Source organism: Tamandua tetradactyla, chromosome 15 (assembly GCF_023851605.1).
Source record: "Tamandua tetradactyla isolate mTamTet1 chromosome 15, mTamTet1.pri, whole genome shotgun sequence".
NCBI lineage: Eukaryota > Metazoa > Chordata > Mammalia > Pilosa > Myrmecophagidae > Tamandua > Tamandua tetradactyla.
In genome coordinates this window covers 42,878,472-42,897,702 of record NC_135341.1, presented here as the reverse complement: position 1 = coordinate 42,897,702, position 19,231 = coordinate 42,878,472, and the positions used below count along the sequence as shown (strand labels likewise).

Here is a 19,231-nt window from a genome sequence, read left to right as displayed (position 1 = left end):
ATCAGACTAGTTCTCCGTGCCTGTGTGACATGAACTAGTTATGGAAAATTCTAATTCTCTGGGTTTCAGTTGTAGGTTCTGCGAGGGAGAGAGGATTATTCTTGTCATTCTGAAAGAAGGGTAGCAGGGTAGATTAGCTTTTCATTAACTTCAGCTTAATTTCTTTCTAGCGTCCATAGCACTAAGCTGGCATTCAACAAAAGTTCAGACAATGTTTTTCCCCAATAAAGGACTCCTGAGTATTTTGACTTCCTTTCAGTTAGGACCATGCATGGTCCACAGAGTTGCTATAATGCCCATCACAGATTCCGAGCATACTTGGAATTTTCTGGAGCATCCTCTTCCACTGGGCTGGGTTTGACCCTTTGATGCATGCTCCAAATTCTCCACGGTTTCCTAAATGCCCAACCCCCGCCCCCACCCCACCCCCGCCGCTTTCTCCCCAGCTCCTGCAGCAGCGGTTCGCCAGCCACACGGGGGCGCTGACCGCGCGTCAGAAGACAGCTGCTCTGCGAAAGCTGGCGCCTCTGCAGGATCCCGCTCTGACAGGTCGTTGCTAGGTAGCGAAATGTTCTTCTTCACATTACGTTGGCTCTCATTCCAACGCCAGCGAGTTTGCAGCATTCCGCTCGTAAAGGAATCCAGGCCGCGGATTAAGACCCACCTTGGGCCACGCCTTATAACGGTTATCATGCTTATATAGGTCCAAACCCACAAGACCGGATATACCTTCTCCGCCTGCGTGTGGTAGAGATGGAGGAGTTGGCGCCCCAGCGAAACCCGCTCGCACAGATGAGGCGGCAACTCCGACGTAATTCGCTCCGAGGTGGAGGAGGAGCTGGATGAGGACTTCGTGCCCTGTGTACCCGTGAGGCAGCACCGACAACTGCTGCTCCAGAAGTTGCTGCAGCGACTGCGTAAGGGGGCTAACAAAGAGAATACAGGTGGTGAGCCCCTGGGAGATGGGGATGACATCCCACTGGGCCCTTGTCCAGGATCAGCCTCCTGGACCAGCACCAGCTCCTCAAAGAGAAGGCCAAAGCCTGCAAAGAGTCCACCAAGGAGAAGCAGCTCAAGGAGGAAGAAAAGATTCTGGAGAGTGTCGCGGAGGGCTGAGACTTGATGTCCGTGAAGGAGATGGTCAAGGGCATCACATATGACGACCCCATCAAAACCAGCTGGACGCCCCCCAGTTACATCCTGACCATGTCTGAAGAGCGGCACATGCGTGTAGGGAAGAAGTGCCACATCCTGGTGGACGGAGATACATCGGGGGCATGTCTGTCAAAGAGCAGATGGAGACCATCCGACAGGGCGTGCACGTGATGGTGGCCACCCCTGGGCGCCTCATGGATCTGCTGCAGAAGAAGATGGTCAGCCTGGACATCTGCCGCTACCTGGCCCTGGATGAGGCCGACCGCATGATCGACCTGGGCTTCGAGGGCGACATCCGCATCATCTTTTCCTACTTCAGAGGTCAGCGTCAGACTCTGCTCTTCAGCGCCACCATGCCCAAGAAGATTCAGAACTTTGCCAAGAGCACCCTGGTCAAGCCCATCACCATCAACGTGGGGCGCGCTGGAGCCGCCAGCCTGGACGTCATCCAGGAGGTGGAGTACGTGAAGGAAGAGACCAAGATGGTGCATCTGCTTGAGTGCCTGCAGAAGACAGCCCCACCAGTGCTCATCTTTGGAGAAGCCGGCAGATGTAGACACCATCCTTGAGTACCTGTTGCTCAAGAGGGTAGAAGCTGTGGCTATCCATTGTGGCAGAGACCAGGAAGAATGGACAAAGGCCATGGAGGCATTCCCACAGGACAATAATGATGTCTTTGTGGCCACAGATGTGACCTCCAAAGGACTGGACTTCCCTGCTATCCAGCACATCATCAATTATGACATAACCGAAGGAGTCTGAGAATGACATGCACCATATTGGCCAATTAGGAGCTTGGGAGATGCTGGCGCCGCCCCCCACCCTTCATCAACAAGGCCTCTGATGAGTCGGTACTGCTGGACCTCAAAGCCCTGCTGCTGGAGGTCAAGCAGAAGGTGTTGCCTATACTACAAGTGCTGCACTGTGAGGACGAGTCCCTGCTAGACATCAGAGAACGTGACTATGCCTTCTGCCAGGGCCTGAGCCACAGAAACACCATCTACCCCAAACCTGAGGTCATGCAGCTCAAGCAGGTCAGCAACACTGGCCGCAAGGAATACTTGGCTCACAGCTCCATGGACATCTGAGCTGGTTGTCTTCTCTCATCCCCAAGTGGCCTTGGCCTCTTCTATACCAAATACATACACCAGCCCCACAGATAAGAAGCCAACATATTTAGCCCAGCTGGCCTGGGCAGGGCCAGGCTGGGCCTGGCTGCCTTTTCTCTCTACCACTAGATTACTATTTTTCACTATTGCCCTAGCTGTCAGTAAAACACAAACCTCTGTATCATAAAAAAAATAAAAGATCCTACCACAATCTGACTTACCCTACTATCTTCGAGGCAGAGGCCCTTGGTCCGAAGCTTTTATAGCCTGTGACTATATACCCCACTTAGGTGAAATCTGAGAAGGTCGGCAAACCTATAATTTCACTCAGCTGCCTTCCATGAAGGTGGCCTTATTCAAGCAACCATGCACTGTTTTCGTGCTGTGATGGCAAAGAATATGTTAAGTGAGTTTTCAGAAAACTTGGGGTAGTTGTATTGTTCTGGAATTTGCATGGTCATTTCTCAGAGTCTTATGTACCACTGAGAGAAGCTGATGCTCAAAGAGCATTTGGAAGCATGGCTTAAGTCGTTGGGTCTCGGCCCTCAGTGTACAGTGATCTCACCTGGGGAGCTTATTAAGGTGCAATTTCTTGGGCCCCACCCCTAGAGCGTCTGAGTCACTGGCATGTGAACCTGATGTGTCTCAAGCATCCCGCTGATATCAGTGTGTCTCATGGCCCCTAGTTTGAGACAGTGGAGGAAGCAAATCCTCAGCCAGGGGCCAAGTTCTCATGAAGCCTTACATTTCCAGGAGAGTTTCCCATGACTCCACGCACAGTCTGTCCACTCCGTGATTTCTCTGGGATGCCACCCAGTGCCTCAGCAAACTCCAAGCCTGAATCTGTGCTATGAATTGTGGTGACTCGAGAACCTCTCTATAGGACGGTGGCAGGATCAGGGACCACGGGAGACTTTTTGGGTGAGATTGTGTGCTTATTTGGGCAGCTTAGGAAAGGAGTGGGGCTGGTGTTTGGGCAAAGGGCACTGACTTTATCAATAAATGCAAAATAGTGATAACTCATTAGTTGTGTCAATGTGACTATCTCCCCACTAGTTTCTAAATTCATTGAAGTCAAGGACTATGGGTTTATTCATCATAGTGGCCTCAGCAGAACGCACTGATTTACTGATTCTAACAAAATCAGTAAATTATAACAATTTTCTGAGAGATGGAATGGAGTCTTCAGGAGGAGCACCTTTTTCTGATTTACACAAACATGCTTGTAAACCAGCAGCAACTCTACACTAAATACTCCTTACATGTATGCAGAACACTAACAGGACACAGCTAAAACTCCACTGCATGTAATACACCCTATCAATAGAATAAAGGGCAAAAGTCTCACGGTCATCTCAATATAAAGACATCTTTGAAAAACCCACAGCTGACATCATACTTACCTGTGAAAGATCGAAGTATTTTTTCCCCCCTAGTATCAGGGAAAAGACAAGGATTTCTGCTCTTGCCACTTCCAATTTAACTCTGTGGTGGGGGTTCTACACAGTCAAATAATTATTAGTCAAATAAATGGAATAAAACATCCAGGTTAAGAAGGAAGAAGTAAAATATCTCTTTTTGCAGATGACATGATATTATATATAGAAAACCCTAAAGGTTCAACTAAAAGCTATTAGAAACAAAGGAGCATGGAAAAGCATGCAAAATCAACACATGCAAAAAATTTCTATACACTAGCAATGAACAACCTGAAAATGAAAATTAAAAAAAAATCCATTGTTAAATAAAATAAATGGGCTACTTAAATTGGTGTTGCTGGGAGTGACCCGATTTTCCAAAAAGTGACAGAGATTTTCTAAAGAGTTAAAAACAAACCCGGGGGTGGTGTGATGGTGGCTCAGTGGCAGAATCGATTCCCAGTACCTGCCCAAGTAAAACAGAAAAAAAACCTGGGGGCTTTCAGAAAAAAATGGAATGCACTCTGCAAAAGTCACAATTTTGGCAACAATTAAAATCAGCTTGTTTCAGTCCAGTAGAAATAGCCTATAAGAAATAATCATTCTGTGATTATTCCCTGCTTGGTAACTAAAACTTTGTTTCATCAAAGCTCACTATCAAAAGATGACACAAAGTTGGAGGATATATTTGTAAATAGTTTAGCTGATTATTTAATATCAGAATATATTTTAAAAAACAGAATGTATGAAGAATTGCTACAACTCAAAAACAAAAACGCAAACAGTTAAAAAGTGATCAAATGTCTTGAATATGCATTTATCCAAAGAAGATATACAAGCAGCCAATAAGCCCATAAAGAGATGCTTATCTCATTAGCCACCAGGGAACTGTAAATCAAAACCACAATGAAATATCACTTAACAGCCACTATATGATGGCCATGATAAAAAAAATGATAGATAATAATAAGTGTTGGTGAGGATATGGAGAAATGGGAACCCTCGTACACTGCTGGTGGGAATGTAAAATGGTACAACCACTTTGGACAACAGCCTGGCAGTTCCTCATAATGTCAAACAGAGAATTACTATATCATCCAGGAATTCCACTGCTAAGTAGGTACCCAAGAGAAATGAAAATATATGATCATGCCAAAACTTGTACATGAACGTTTATTGCAGCATTATTCAAAATAACCAAAAAGTGGGAACTTAAATGTCAATCACCTAATGATTGGATAAATAAAATGTGATATATCTATAACAATGGGATATTGTTATGAATGAGGTACTGACCATTGCTACAACATGTTAAACATTATGGTAAATGAAAGAAACTAGTCAGAAAGGATGTATATTGTATGATTCCATTGTGATGAAATGTGAAGAATAGACAAATCCATAGGCATGGAAGGGAGACTGGTAGTTGTCTAGGGCTTGGTCAGGGGAGAGAATTGGGGGGCAATGGGCAATGACTGCTAATGGGTACAAGGTTTCTTTTTGGGGTGATGAAAATGTTCTAAAATCGATTGTGGTGAGGGTTGCAACAACTTTGGGAATACAAAAACCACTGAACTGTACACTTTGAATGGGTGAATTGTATATCAATAATGCTGCTATGGATTTTCTTTTTTTTTTTTAATCAATTGCAATATAACTGAAGGTAAAACTTCCAAGGGAGCAAAATTGCTCTGTATTCTGAAAATCTTTAATTGTGCATGTGTTTATAATTAAATCTAGTCAATAAGTAATTCTGCCAAGTGCCCTTCCTACAAGCAGGGTTACCATTTATGGCTGGCAGGTGTGTACTCGGCACACATTCAGCAGCTGCAGTCGACCTGCTTAAGGGGAGCTCCATCTCAGACTGTGTGCTTTCTAGCCTGAGAAAGTAGAACTGGGCTGTGCCCTCGACTCTTCTTGGGCCGTGATTGAACACTGGTTATTCTTCACTTCCACTCATTCCTCCCTGCTTCAAACAATCCAGCTCACCTAGACTCCCAAACAGTTGCTTTGAAATTGTGAGAAACAGAAGGCCAGAGCAAAAAAGAGAATGGGGAGTTTTGGATGTGAACCCTCAGCTTTCCTCCCTGTTGGGTCTGTAGCATTTCTATTTGCTTCCTGTGTTGTAACGACCATCTGGAGGCTCCATCTGTTCCCTCCCAGGCCATACCATCCTGTATTGTGATTGGTGAAAACAGGCATCTATCTTGAGTTAATAGCCTAGAATTTACATCAGGTTAAATGTTTAAACAAGGAAAGCACAAATGAAAATACGAGGAAACATTCAAGATAGCTATTTCTTCATGCAAATTCATTTTTCAGGAACACACAGATGACCCATGCATTCAAAGGAACAGAGAAAATAACTTGTGCCCACCGTTGTATGCCTGTAACTTTGGGAAGAATGTGTAGGAGGGCTACAGTTGACCACAAAACAATTGGTCACACTTTTAGAACACATCAATGACAGCCTCTTTCCCCACTGGCATGTCCTAGGGACCTATTCCGAATGTGGCTAAAATAAATATCACTAATATGCAAGATCATAAGGTTCAGAGCTGTGAGCCCAAGTGCAATCAGTCTATTGCTGACCTGGAGAGCCATGGGCAAGAGAGCTGAAAAAGCACACTTGAAAGCAAGATTAGTTTTAAAAGCCTCCATGGGGTTACATTCATAGGTCCTGGGAATAATGATTTATGACTGTGATAAACAAATGAACACAAGCCACAGGGGAACCCAAGCAGTTAAAAAGCCCTAGTCTCATTGGAGTTTGGTCATGAATCCTGTACATTGAATTCTAAAAATAGGCCATATTCTCTTGTAAATATTGGTTAGTTTAATTTGACAGGAAGGATCAGAGATACGGAGAGAGGATATGCACCTCAAAGGGTGATGTTTGAAGAATTTCTTACTGATTTATCCTGAAATTATTTAGCCCTCTGAAAATTCAGTGAATTGCAAAAATCATGTGATGAATGACCTTGCCAGCAATGATGAAGATATATATGAACCTCAAAAATATCAATTCTGACATGGGATTATGTGTCTGTAGCACGCATATGAGAATCTGGACTTCAAAATTTAAATATTTGGTAAGATTCATCACGGTTCTACTTAAGGGTCTCTTTATTACCTATAAAAAGGGCGTCTTCTTCCTGCAGATCTCCTCCTCATAGAACAGGGGCTCTAATTAAAACCAAGTATGGGAAGAAAAACACCGACAGATTGAGCAGGAAAATATGCAACTCTTTTGTTCAACGAAAGGTATGGTAGACAGAATTAAAAGGCAAACTACCAATGGGGAAAACATTCTGATGTATATATAAAATCAGGAAGCTAGTAATATCCATATTATAGTGAAAGTACCTAGAAAAAGGACAAAACCACCACATGACCAGCAATTCCACTCCTGTATCCTGAAGAAATTTGTACAAATATGCACCAGGATACATGTAAAAAAAAATGTTCATGGTAGTATTATTGATGATAACCAAAACTGCATAAAAAGTAAATGTTTAACAATAAAATAGATAAACTGAGGTACACTAATACAAAGAAATATTATCCAGGAATTAGAATGACCAAACTTGAGCAATAAAATGGATGAAAATTGTGAATATAGTATGGAGGAAGGCAAAAAAGTTCATATAATATGAATCATTTAAATAAAATTCAAAATGAGGCAAAACATCACTACATTGTTTAGTGATAGGTACATAAATAGTGAAACTACAAAGGAAAGCAAGAAAATTGTCAGGAAGGAATGAGGGTGGGGGAAGTATCTCATAATCTGACAATGTTTCATGTCTTAGCTCAGGGTGGTGGTCGCAGTGGTGTCTTACAATTTATGTATTAAACTGTAACTCTTATCAATGAATACTGTATTTCCCAACTAAAAACATAATCATATTAGTTTTTTTTTTTTCAAAAATACAGTTTTGGTTCTCCGTTATGTTACAAACTATTTGACAATATTTGCTTTGAGACATTTACATGAAATAGTTTATAATAAGTGCAAACCAGTCCTTTTTCTTTGTGAAAATATCAATATTAAACTATGGACCACAATTAAATTCCAAGGGTCTCAACAGGGAAGGAAGGAAAAGAAGGACGACAGTTGAGATCAGAATTCACCCCACACCAAATTAACAGGCTCCCTGTTACCACAAACTCAACTGAAATAATTCAGCTAACAAGCTGGAAGGAAATAAAAGAGGAACGCTGAGCCAGAGTCAAGTGTTGAAGTTGTCAGGTGTAGGTGGGTGGAGCTGCCAAGGAGGTAAATTCTTCGAAGAGGCAAGCAGAGTGAGGTCAGGCCCAGGAGAGGGGCAGGAAGCTTGGGTTCAGAGAGAAGACCTCTCAGTGCCTGTACAGGGAAGAGGCTACAACCTACAAATGGCGTTGGGATGAAGTAACGTCTAGTGGCTCAAGAGATCTAGCTACAAAAGCAAGTTCCTTGTGTCCTGGGGGATTGGGTACAGAGCCCCTTCCCTTAATTTTTAATCATATCCGTCAAAGCTACAGTCAAAGTAGCCAGATGCTTCAGTGGCTGAACCCTTATGGTATGAATAAGATTTTTTTTCTCTTGTTGACTTTGCTCTTTGTAAGGTATTCTGATATTTATTCCTCAGTGAGCAAGAGGATCACTATTAAAAAGTCTAGAAATGGTCAAATGTTTCTGTGAAAAATAAAAGTTCATTTTGATCTGGTATTAGCAATACACTGGGCTTAAGAACTTGAGACATCAAGGCCAAGTTGTCCTGTGTGCTGAGCTAGCACTCACGTCAGGAGTTGCCTTTCAAACATTTCTGATATCCTCTGCATTAAAAGGAGTCACTTTTCTCTTGTGCCTTTTTCCCAATTTACCGAAGATTGTGTAGTCTTGCTTCACATGAATGGATTTTTTTTTTTTTTTTTTTTACTTAATCTCCAACTTTTCTCAAAGGGGCATATGCACAGTGGTGGGTATAAATGGGTAACTAAAAAGGTCGCTTTTATATCCTTCATGTAATATCTTTAATTCAATGGAACAGAGGCCCTTCTCAAAAGTGATGAAGGATGGGGTGAGAGAGAGAGTAGAGACTTTAGAGTCTTGATGTTTTGGAAGTAAGACTTTCCAGGCTCATAAAATCTCATGCTGCTGTTACCTGGGAGGAATACCTCGGTGAAGCGGTGGTGAAAAGAATCTCGTCGGTCTTGTGGGTGGCTTTCAGAAACCAGACTTTTTAAGCAAGGACAAGCATCAGCAAGCTCTGCACGCTTTCAGGTGAGCTCAGTCCAAGCAGACAGGCCCCTTCCTCCCAGAGTCAAACCCTTTTCTACTGCTGCGGCTGGGCCCAATGCGCATGCTTACGCCGAGGGGGGGGCCTTATGTACTGCGCATGCTTATGCTGACGTGCACGTTCCCTCTATACTGCGCATGCCCCCCTTCGTTCTCACTTGCAATAATTGACCTACTCAACTTGTCCCTTGACCCAGCTATACGGCTCAGTGGTTTGACTCAGAGCGTTCTATCTCCAGTCTCAGCCTGAACCTGACAGCCCAGACCCCACCTTGACATTCTCCTCTACCCCTCCCTACCTATTTTCTACCTAACACTGCCTGATGTTTCACTGAAACTAAAGTTTCTTCCTAAAAACTTTTCCTTTACAATCTAGCTCAAAGAAGCTCAAGGCCAGAATTCTTCTCATTCCCTTTTCTAAGAAGAAGGAGAGTCCTTGGGGCGCAGATAATTGTCTTGATTTGGGAATTTCCCTGCAGAGAGAACCAAAGGGCTGCCTGACATGCCCAGGCTACGCTAAACTGAAATGGAGGTTAAGTGAAAAACCTAGCGCTTCTGCATGTGTAGGGGAAGGTTGGAGGTGAAGCAGATTGACAGGTACTGGGAATGAACCAAAACTAATTCCCCTGCTCCCTTAAGGATCCAGCTGTCGGTTAATGAACCCTAGTGGGGGCAGAAGCAGCAGAGTCCACAGCAAAACCTAAGTGCTTCTCAGGCTTTTTTTAGAGATGGAGGAAGGTAATGTACACAAGTGAACATTTCAAACTTATTTCAACTTGAGTCCCAGCTCCTTATTCCTTCAGAAGTATTAATGATGAGTAAGATGACCAGGAGAAAGAAGACCATCTGAGGAAGAAGGCAAAGAGTTGGTCAGGCCTGGCAAGCAGGAACTTGCAAGCTGGTAGTTACTTACAGGAGCATGTGCTTAGAGCCTGAAGTAGTAGCATCATAAAATCCCCAGCAGCCCACATGTCTCCACACCCATAATTTCTCTCACCAATAACACATTGTGAAGCAAGAAAAACAACTTCCCTTAACCACTTAGAGTTCAATGAGAAGAAACTGAAGTTCCAATTTTGTGGCAGACTTTGGAGTTGTTTCTGTACTTGGTTTACTTCCTTCATGAAGGAGCCCAGAAGATAATGTGTCCGGATGGATTGGGGTTGAAGAATAATGGGGTCAGGAGCCTTTCTCTTGGATTCCCAGTCCACCACTGGCCTCTTTGTCTGTAATAGACTCAGAATCTTAGGAGTCTCCATGCTGCACAGCTGGGAACCAGAGTTGCGGACATGTCATGCTGGGGGTAGGTCAGGGCTTTGGGGCAGTAGCATCAGGTGGCAGAGAATCATTGCCTCTGCAGTGGCTGTGGGGAATGGAGTCACACAGCTGAGGAGGGTCCCACCTTTGCAGGAAGCCATACAAGGGGGAGAACTGCAAAGTGATTCAGGGTGGCTTATACTTTCCTAAAGTCACAGTCCCAGCTGACCAAGGGAAATAAGGCCAACTCCAGGAAAATCCACAGATCCACAGAGTGCGATTCTAGCTTATCCCAGCACAGTAGATAAAAAAAAAAAAAAATTATCTGGATTCTGCTCAGAGAAGTATTCCTGGAGCATATTTTATACCAAACACTACACAGCATCTTACCTCATTTAATCTCTCAAGGCATGCAGAAAGTGATTTGTCCCACAGTTCTCTTACTTAGATCATACTTTCCAAATTTGAGACCACAACAGAATCCCCTAGAGAACCTTTTAAAATACAGATTGAGAGGCCCCACTCCAGAGGTTCTAATTCAGGAGATCTTGGTGGTGCCTGAGAATTGGCTTTTCTAACACGTTCCCAGTGAGGCTAATGGTGATCACGAACGTTTCTAGATGTTTCTCACTGACAGAAACACTGTGCGTAGGAAAGTGCGGTAGTTGAAGTAGTGAATTAGGTTTGCAAGTGAGTAGGGATTTCTTTCCAAATCCCTTTCTGTCTGTCTCTTATTGTGAATATATCAGATGAAAGTTCTGGCTGTTTCTGCCTGAAGTCTAAACTTTTCTATTCACCTCCAAATGAATAGCTCAGCTTTGAAGTAACAAAAATGGTTGTTTGGGAAAGTCATTACAAGTACCAAAGACGTCGTAGCAATTGTTTAAAAAGGAGAACTTCTTAGCTGGCATTTGTTTTGTCTAAATGACATACTAATGATATGAGTGAAGCACCTATTTCGACACAATATACCCAAATACATCTTAGGTAAATAAAGGATTTTTGCATGATGAATTGAACTCATTTCCTGAACTTAATCACCGGCGTTTTCTGTCACTTATACCTGCATAAGTGAGTGTATTGTAGAGCGGAAATTGCTATTTCACTTATGACAGGTAAGTTTGCATTAGATGACTGCACAGTACAATTATAACACACCAGTATATCTGGACAAATTCAACTTATGGAATGTGCTACAATGTTTATCAAGGCTTCTGAGATTCTAAGTATTACTTGCATGTTTCCCCCCTTTATCTAAAGTGACTTTGAGGATTTTAGAATTTCTGGTAGTATTTATGAGAAAAGCAACATAATCTGAACTGAAATCTTAATTGACAATATGAAATTCCAACTTTGGCATTCCCTCTGGGTGACGTAAGTTTTGAGTGATTGCTCTTTAGGTTTTTAATAAATATGTTTGTATATTGACTGGATTTTTTCAGTATGCAGAAGTTGTATTTTAACAGCTTAAGTTTTTTAGAACAGCTTTATTGAGGTTAAATTAGTGTACCTCAAAATACACTATTTTAATAAATACACTATTGTAATATCCATATGACAAAATCTGACATGTGTATACTCAGTTTTACTATCACCACAAGCAAGTTCGAATATACCCTAGTTACCATATATATAGTTCTAAATCTTAGCAGCTTTTTTTTTTTTTGCATGGACAGGCACCAGGAATCAAACCCAGGTCTCCGGCATGGCAGGCAAGAACTCTGCCACTGAGCCACAGGGGCCCACCCTAAATCTAAGCAATTTTATTGAGATATTTTTGCATATAATACAATCCATCCAAAGTATACAATCAGTGGCTCAAAGTATCATCATCACATAGCTGTGCCTTGATCATCACAATCAACTTCAGAACATTTTTGTCACTAAAAAAAAAAGAGGAAATAATCATACCCTTTTCCCCACCAATTATTGGCCCTTAGCGTTGGAGTGGTTATTTTGTTATTGTTGATGAAAGGAGAGTAAACTATTGCTAATTATACTCCATAGTTTTAAGTAGATGCATTTTCACATATATCACTCTGTCATTAACTCCTTGTAATAGTGACATACATTTACTCCAGTTCATGCAAGTACATTTTAATATTAGCGCTATCAATCACAGTCATCATCCACCACAGGGTTCTCTGTGCTATGTAGTCCCTGTTTTTGTCCTCTGGCATTCCTTCTAGCGACATATTCAACACTAAACCTCCTCTTTCAACTACAACCACGCACACAATTCAGTGCTGTTATTTACACTCACTCTATTGTGCTACCACGACCTTTGTACATTCCTAATCATTTAAATCCAACCTAGTTAATAATTCTGAACACATTAAGTATCTGCTGCCCATTCTCTTCCCTTATTCTATCTCCTGGTTACTTATATTCTAGATTTTAACTTTTACATAAAGCAAGTTATTCAGTTACAAGTTTACAGTTCTAAGGGCATCAAGATGTCCAAACGAAGGCATCCAGAGAAAGGTACCTTGACTCAAGTAGGGCTGATGGCTGTCATATGGGAAAGCATGTGGCTGGTGTCTGTTGGTCCTTATTGCTGGTTCCATTGCTTCCAGCTTCCGATTCCAGTGATGTCCTCTCTAAACATCTGTGGGCCTTCACTTATCTTCTCCAGGGCAAAACTCTGAGTTATGGCTTGCTTAGCACTATATGGGAAGGCACATGGTGATGTCTGCTGGGCTCTGCATTTCCAAACATCCATATCTAAGCATCTGTTCTCTCTGTTGGAACCCCAAACATCTGCAAATGTCCACAACTGTGTTGGCTATGGTTTCTGTCTAGGTTTTTCTGGCTTTCTCAAATCCTGGTATCTCCTGGGGCTTCTGCAATTCCAACCATCTGTGTCTGCATCTGCATCTGAGGTTTCTCCAAAATGTTTCCCTTTTAAAGGGCTTCAGTAAACTAATCAAGACCCACCATACATAGGCATGGTCACACCACCATCTAAAGGAAAGATCTAACCCACCATTGGGTGTGTCAAATCTCCATGGAATTGATCTAATCAAAAGGTCACAACAATTGGTAGGTCACATCTCCCATGGGAACAACCTAATCTAAATTTCCACCCTGAGCAATAGGTCTTGTTGGAGTGGTTGTGAAGGATGGCCCTGGAGATATTAGGGTTATAAAGAAACCATTACAGTTACATAGGGGAAATTAGCAGCCAGCAGGAACTATGTCACAAAGGGAACCAAGAGCCCGCATTCAAAACTAATGAGACTATATAAATTATAAGCTATCCTGTCCTTGCATTTAACTGCATCATGCTTCAAAGGTCAAGCAGAGAAGCTGGATTCAACTGGTTGGAAGCACAAGTGCAGAAGCTCCAAAATTGTCCTTAATGACCCCTGCCTTATTAGCATAGTAAAACACACAACCAGAGGTGGACAACTTCTGCCATTTTTGAGCTTGCAATATATGAAATAGTAATGTAGTCGATAAAGGATTATATAACATTAAGGACATTGTTCTAGTTTGCTAGCTGCTGGAATGCAATATACCAGAAACGGAATGGCTTTTAAAAGGGACAATTTAATGAGTTGCTGGTTTACAGTTCTAAGGCCGAGAAAATGTCCCAATTAAAACAAGTCTATGGAAATATCCAATCAAAGGCATCCAGGGAAAGATACCTTGGTTCAAGAAGGCTGATGAAATTCAGGGTTTCTCTCTCAAGTGAGAAGGCACATGGCGAACACAGTCAGGGCTTCTCTCTCGTCTGGAAGGGCACATGGTGTACACGGCATCATCTGCTAGCTTCCTCTCCTGGCTTCTGGTTTCATGAAGCTCCCCGGGAGGCATTTTCCTTCTTCATCTCCAAAGGTTGCTGGCTCATGGACTCTCTGCTTCTTGTGGCTTCTCATTCTGCTCTGCTCTCTCTGAATCTCTCATTCTCCAAAATATTTCCTCTTTTATAGGACTCCAATAAACCAATCATGACCCACCCAAATGGGTGGAGACATGTCGTCCCCTAATGCAGTTTAACAACCATTCTTGACTAAATCACATCATCCAGGGAGATGATCCGACCACAGTTTCAAACATACGGTATTGAATAGGGACCATTCTACCTTTATGAAATGGGACCTATATCAAAACCTGGCTTTTCTTAGGGGGCATACTTCCTTTCAAACCAGCACAGACATGCTCATTAATTAGTAGTTAACAGATCATTATAGATGCAAATCACATCTAGTTTTACATAAAACACCTGGCCCCAAGCTACATAAGAATGTATAACCCAAGGATAAGAAAGCTTAGGGGTGCCAACTTCTGAATGATGGTCAGACCCTTGCCACTGTAGACACAGTTAAACTCTGAACTGCCCGGGTACGTTGTGGTTCTTTTATCTTAGAGTAGTCACCACTGGTTTTCATAAGAGATTGGTGGTATCCTAACCTAACAGTCTGCCCCAAATGATTGGAACAAGATTGAAAACACATGGCTTTTCTGGTACATGTGGGAATCAGAATTATGAGAGAAAATAGAATATGTAGTAGCTATTCTCTCTTACAATGGAGATAACACCAAAACATAAAATGATGTGATATAAGAAAGATATGATTCGCTATTTCTGGCTTTGAAGATAGAGGAAGGCACCGTGAGCCATAGAATGTGAGCAGCCTCTTGGAGCTGAAAAGGGCAAGAAAATGTTTCTCACCAGAGCCTCTAGAATGGAACACAGCCCTGCTGACACCTTGGTTTCAGCCCAGTAAGATACACTGTGGGATTCTCACTTTTAGAACTGTGAGATAATAAATCTGTGTTGTTTAAAGCCACTGTATTTGTTTTAATCTGTTACAGCAGCAATAGGAAACAAATACAAATGGGGAATAAATACAAACTAAGAAATTCAAGCCTGGCATCACTACCACTGACAGATAAACATGTGAATTCTGGAGGCACACTACTTACCTACTGTTTCAGTTTACTAAAGCTGCTGGGAAACAGCTATAACAGAAATGGATTGGCCTTTTCAAAGGGGATTTATTAAGTTACAAATATACAGTACTGAGGCCATAAAATGTCCAACCTGAGGTATCTGGAGGAATATAGCTTAACTCTGAAAAAAGACCGATGGCCTCTGGGGTTTCTCTTAACACATGGTGTTCTAGTTTGCTAGCTGCCGGAATGCACTATACCAGGAATAGAATGGCTTTTTAAAAGGGGAATTTAATAAGTTGCTAGTTTATAGTTCTAAGGCCAAAAAAAATGTCCCAATTAAAACAAGTCTATAAAAATGTCCAATCAAAGGCATCCATCCAGGGAAAGATACCTTAGTTCAAGAAGGTCAATGAATTCAGGGTTTCTCTCTCAAGTGAGAAGACACATGGCAAACACAGTCAGGGCTTCTGTCTCAGCTGGAAGGGCACATGGTGAACACGGTGTCTTCTGCTAGCTTTCTCTCCTGGCTTCCTGTTTCATGAAGCTCCCCGGGTGGTGTTTTCCTTCTTCATCTCCAAAGGTCGCTGGCTCATGGACTCTCTGATTTGTGGTGCTGCAGCAATCTCTGCTCTCTCCGAATCTCCTTCATTCTCCAAAATGTTTCCTCTTTTATAGGACTCCAGAAACTTCTCAAGACCCACCCAAATGAGTGGAGACATGTCGTCATCTAATCCAGCTTAACAACCACTCTTGATTAAATTCCATCATCCAGGGAGATGATCTGATAACTGTTTCAAGCATACAGTATTGAATATGGATTATTCTACCTTTATGATATGAGATTTTGATTAAAACATGGCCTTTCTAGGGGACATACATCCTTTCAAACCAGCACACATGGGAAGGCACATGGCAATGTCTCCTGTCCTGCTCCCCTGGCTTCTGATTTCAAATGACTCCTTCAGCTCCTTCAGCTCCTGAGGGTCTTTCTAACTTCCCTTGAGGCATTTTCTTTCTGAATCTCCAAACATCTGTGTCACTTGGTTTCATCTCTCTGCTCTTTGTGTCAGCTCTAAAATGTCCCTCTATCATAGCATACCAGTTATTGGATTAAGACCCCACCTTGAATGGGCAGGGTCATATCTCCATTGCAATACCTAATCAAAAGGCCCCACCCACAATAGTTAAGTCACATCTCCATGGTAACAACCTAATCAAAATGTTCCACCCAACAATATGTCTGCCCCCACAAGATTGGTTTAGAAGAACATGAGTTTTCTGGGGTACATAATTGATATAAAGCAGCATACCTACTATGTGTGGGTTTTAGAAAACTTATTTAGCTTCTATGTGCCTCAGGCTCTTCATCTGTAAAATAGGCTGACAGCAATAGACTTTGGAAGCGTGTTTTGCATATACTAAGTGCTTCATAGGAACCCTCTGTACTATTAGACAGGATGGTATAGGAGCATAGAGAGTGTTTCCCTAACCTGGACCAATCCCTATTTGAAAAAATCAAAGGAAGAGCAACCTTGACGACCTCAGCACGCAATCCCCTTCCCCAGTGTCCCCAAGTACCTTTCAACAAGGTCCCTGAGTTCCCTCATCCTTTGGCTCTAATGGAAATCTGCCCCCGTCATAGTTTGACCAAGGGGAATTTGAGTTGGAGATACCTTTATTGGGTTTCATGGGAGATGCATATGAAGATAACTGCACTTTTGTGTATAGTTAAGTTTTTCTGCTAAATTAGGAAAGATTTCCTCTACTGCACACCACACTAACTCACCCAGCATGGTGTTCAGTGGCCTGGGGCCCCAGGTCACATCACAATATGAAAGTTGTCTTCAGCCCTTGCCACAGAAGAGGATGAACTATTTACAAAAATAAAGGGGATGAGCTGTTTAGAAAAATAAACTGGTCAATGGAAAACTCTTTGAACATTTAAATGTATGAGTTGTGATCAGAAAACTTGGTTCCCATTAATACCTAGTCAAAATGAAAGTAGCCAGCTCTTCACCCCTGACCTCCCTGCTTCCACACTCCTGCATTTTTGTTACCATCTTTATGAGCGATGCAATTTTGCATGGTTACTTTCATGAATATGGTGCTTAAATTCAGGAGTTAGCCAGTGTGATGGTTGGGTTCTGGTGTCAACTTGGCCAAGTGATAATGTCCACGATGCCTACAAAAGTAGAACTTTGGGATTCCATGCATCTATCAAATGTTTACTCAGCACATGCTCTATGCTAGGAAAGAGCACAGAAAAAGGCCCTGCTCTGGGTGAGGGGTAGAGAAGACTGACAGTAACAAGTATAATATATGGCACATGTTGAAAATTTGAACAGGAAAGCATGGAGGCTGTGGTAGTGAGCGCAGTTTGGGGTCATACATTGGGAACCCAAAGCAGCTTGGCATGCCCTGCCTTAAATGTGGTGGGTCAGTTACTTACTGGTCTGAGCCACAGGTTTTCATCTGTTTCCTGGGCACAACAGTACTCCCAGCATAGTTTTTTTTTCTTAAAAATTAAATAATGATTCTAAAGCACCTAACACTCAGAGCTCTCAGTGATTAGTGACCTCTAATATTATTTTTTTCTGGGGGGGAACATCCTAGAGGAGTCCCAGCTGGAGAAATCATGCTGCCTCCTTCCCCTTCCAAATAACAACTACTAATATTTATTAACCATTCAATATATGCAAGTGCCTGACAATGAGTTTCCTCAATCACCCATTCAGGGATCACTGACAGGTGCAGTCCATGAATGGAAAAGCTTCAGTTTCTTAATCACACAGATTAGGAAACCTGCCCAAGCTCACAGAGCAGGGACTTGATGCCAGAGCTGGCTGTATCACTCAGGGCTCTCTAAAGAGAAACAGAATCTACTGAAAGAAATCTATAAATATGAGATTTATTTATGTTGGGTGTCATGCAACCTTGTGCATGGAAGAGTCCAAAATCCACAGGGAAGGTTGTGAAGCTGGCAGCTCCGATGAAGGGTCTGGATGAACACCATAGGAGAGTTTCAGTGACTGAAGAAGCAGTGAAAAAGTCTCTCTCCTACCTTGAAAGCCCTCGACTGATTGGATTATCTCATTCGTGGGAGGCGCACCTTTGTTGATCGCAGATGTAATCAGCCACAGATGCAATCAACTGACCGATGATTTAGTACACCAGCCTTCTGGTTTAACAACCAACATTGAAATATCCTTGCAGTAACAGTCAGGCCAGTGCTTACCCGACCAGATAACTGGACATTATCACTTGGCCAAGTTGACACCAGAACCCAACCATCACACTGGCTAACTCCTGAATTTAAGCATCATATTCATGAAAGTAACCATGCAAGATTGCATCGCTCATAAAGATGGTAACAAAAATGCAGGAGTGTGGAAGCAGGGAGGTCAGGGGTGAAGAGCTGGCTACTCGTATGTTAGTCTTAGCTTTTTTCCTGACCTTAGTATTGAGTCTACTACCCTAGGCCTGACTTGGCAACCATAAAGACTCCTCCACACTATTGATTTCTACTCTTCAGCAGATGCTGCCACCAGGAGCATTACACAGAAGAGGAGGTTCCAGGAATACAGCAGGGCCTTGCCACAGCTGAAAGCTGCCATTCTATGATGTGGTGGTAGTTAGCATACCCTAGAAGATGGAGGTAAATGGTGTTAGGGGCTTCCACCATCACTTCCCCTTGGAGCAAACTCTAACAGAATAGTCATCAAGCAGTGTCTTAGTCCAGCAGGTATGGGCAAGACTAGCTGTTTGACATTGGTATTTCCTAATCCTTCTCATTTTTTCTAGTGGAAATGATGCTCACCTATAGCAGATGCTGTCCCGACCCGCGGGACGATCAACTGAGGCTCTGCACCTGTAAGGGAGGAATGGTATGGGACAAGAGACACAAAGAATGACAGCAAGACAAATATTCTGATCAAGCGGCAAAAGTTTATTGAAAAGGCTGGGTATATATATACTCTAGGAGAGAGGGTAGCAGTAGGGATAGGTGGCGATCTCTAATTGGGTGAATAAGGACAAAGGGATGATTTGGGATTGGTGACTGCTGTTGTTAGGGTGGAGGGCAGATGTACAGTTAGTTTTTTTGGTGTAAA

General features: G+C 42.5%; 1 pseudogene; it reads left to right on the top strand.

The window, feature by feature from the left end:
• Nucleotides 1-400: 400 nt before the first annotated feature.
• Nucleotides 401-2,243, top strand: LOC143656810 (putative ATP-dependent RNA helicase DDX41 pseudogene; annotated as a pseudogene).
• Nucleotides 2,244-19,231: the final 16,988 nt, after the last annotated feature.